Below are 2,676 nucleotides of genomic sequence, written 5' to 3' on the forward strand. Positions count from 1 at the left end.
GGGGCAGGGGGCCCCACCGGTTGTTATATTACTCGAAGGACTCGGCAGTCATACAGTGTTTTTCATCGAAGAGATAAAAAACTACAAGCTAAGAAGAGAAAAACCCAAAAGAGGGGGGAGGGCGAGTTACAGGACCGAAAGGAAAAAAGCGCGGGTCTCCAGGAGGAGCTCGCGATCAGGGGCGTCGTAGCGGCGGCTCCAAAGCAGCAGATCGTCCGCCGTCCTGGAAAGGATGTTGCAGGCATGGCAGTCGATGTCGTTGAACGTGGCGTTGTTCCGGGCTTTCCAAATATGCCAAAGCAGCACAAGGAGCCCGTCCTTCCAAGGCGCAGCCGAGGTCAAGGCTCCCGGGAGCGAGGAGAGATCCCCGTCAATCGAGTGGAAGGGGCCCAACCCAAGACGATCCCAGGTGGAGACCGCGCGCCCGCACGAGGTGAAGATATGCACAGTAGTCTCCTCCGCGCAACAGGAGGCACATGTGCTAGAGGGGGCGCAGCTCTTCGCGTACAGGTTTGCTCGCGTGCTGAGATGGTCACGAACCATCAAGCAAGCAAAGATCTTGATCTTCCGGGGGAGATTGGAGCTCCAGATGTCGATGGAGGACTGGTAGAGCACTCCGTTTGGAGAGAGCACCCGGAACGCAGCGCGCGAGCTGAACTCGAGGTCCTCTCCCCATGCCATGAACCGGCGGTCCGGAGAGTCCACGAGCTGCAAGGCACGGATGAGAGCCTGAATCTCACCCAGCTGAGCAGCGGCGACAGAAGAGAGGCGTCTCTGGAGATGAAGTCCGTCGAGGGCGACCGCCGCCACGGAGGCGTTGGGACACGTAGAGTGGGAGAAGAGCGCCGCGTACTCGAAGCAGAGGGCACCACCTGGGGACCATCGGTCATGCCAGAAGGAGGTGGCGCGCCCGTCCCCGAGCTCCACGCGAGTGATGGACCTGTACGTCGGGAGGCCCTGGCGGATGATGACCTCGAGGAAGGAAGGAGCCGAGGAACAGTCGCCCACGTCCCCCTGATGTTGCCGAGGAACCAGCTCTTCCACGGGGGACAGTCAGGTTGGTGAAGCTTGTGGACGAAGTTGAGGAGCAGACACATGTTCTGCCGGCGAAGATCGCGAATCCCGAAGCCACCCTCCTGCACATCCGCACACACTTTATCCCAAGCAATAAGACAACGAGCGCCGGAGCAAGTATCCTTGCCGGTCCAAAAAAAGGCACGACGTCTACGATCAATCATCTCAATCACACCAGAGGGAAGCAAGTAAGAGCACATAAAATAAGTAGAGAGGTTATTAAGCACGACATTACAGAGGACCATTCGACCACCGGAAGAAAGAAGCAAAGCACGCCATCCGGAGAGGTAGCGGTCGAAAGAGCGAATGAGGGGGTCGTAGGCGGAGATGGGGAGTTTCAGCGGGGATAGGGGAAGCCCTAAGTAGGGTTGAGGGAAAGAGGAGATGGGGCAACCTAGAATGCCCGCCAAGGTTGCCGACAGCCCATCACTACAATGCATGGGGACGAAACCAGATTTGTGAAAGTTGATGGCGAGCCCGGTAGCAAGGGCAAAGGCGTCCAACAAGTTTTTAAGGTGTGTAACCGAGGGGATGTCTGCATGGCAGAGGATAAGGGTATCGTCGGCGTATTGCAGGACGGGGCACGGGAGGGAAGGGTCAATGGGGTGGGTGATCCGTCCATCCGCGAAAGCGCGGCGAACAAGGCGTTGAAGGACGTCGGCAATGATAATAAAAAGATATGAGGAGAGCACGTCACCCTGACGTAGGCCGTTGCAACAAAGGATCCAGTCCCCAGGGACATTATTGAGGAGAACCGAGGTGTGGCCGGTAGACAGGATGGCCTGGATCCATCCACACCACTTAGAGTCAAAACCCCGAACTGAGAGGACGGTGAGAAGGCTGAGTACACATGAATTTTGCCGTGTTATCGTGTCTCACAGCCGTAGGGAAAATAACGCTTACGATCCACGTGGACAATATCTAAATAGAAAGATGTGCTGATGCATGTGTACTTGTCACAGATGATCAGTTCGTAATTCTGAAATTGTATATGTACTGCTACTGACCTCAACTTCCAACAAACCAAACTCCACTAACAAGTCTTCGCCGCACAACGTTGACCGTGTTCTTAATTGAATTAACCCATTTTTCATTCTCATCATCAATGCCTCCGTAGCATAGTGGTAGTGCGTTCCCTTCGTAAGGGAAAGGTCGTGAGTTCGATCCTCACCGGGGGCTTAATATTTATAATCTAGCTTTTTCATTCTTAATTCTTAGTATGTTCTTATCATCTCGATGTTGGTAGTATTATATTCCCATTCTTGTTACTTAATTCTTGTGTTCTGATCATCTCCATGTTGGTGTTTTTGTTTGCATGAAATTCAAAAAACAGCTGCATGCATGCATGTCTAGTTATTCCTTGGTATAGACTTGCATGCATGTCTAGTTATTTTGGCATGTAAGTTTTGCTAGCACACTTGCCATTTATTTTCTTAAATTTCTCACTATTCCAAAAACAGCTGCATCGGAGAAGAGAAGATGAGTAGAACAACGGCGGCCCGGAAGAGTGATGGGTGTTCACGTTGTTTGGTTCACGAGCGAGTCCTAATAATCAATTTGATTACTAATATGAATAACGTGACATAAAAATTCCAGTCATAG

The 2,676-nt window shown here is 52.3% G+C and overlaps 1 non-coding gene across 1 annotated transcript; it reads left to right on the top strand.

The window, feature by feature from the left end:
- The first annotated feature begins 2,181 nt into the window (after positions 1–2,181).
- On the top strand, positions 2,182–2,253 carry TRNAT-CGU. The gene has a single exon. It is a non-coding gene; the product is annotated as a tRNA-Thr (tRNA).
- Positions 2,254–2,676: the final 423 nt, after the last annotated feature.

This window comes from Triticum dicoccoides, chromosome 2A, assembly GCF_002162155.2.
Source record: "Triticum dicoccoides isolate Atlit2015 ecotype Zavitan chromosome 2A, WEW_v2.0, whole genome shotgun sequence".
Taxonomy (NCBI): domain Eukaryota; kingdom Viridiplantae; phylum Streptophyta; class Magnoliopsida; order Poales; family Poaceae; genus Triticum; species Triticum dicoccoides.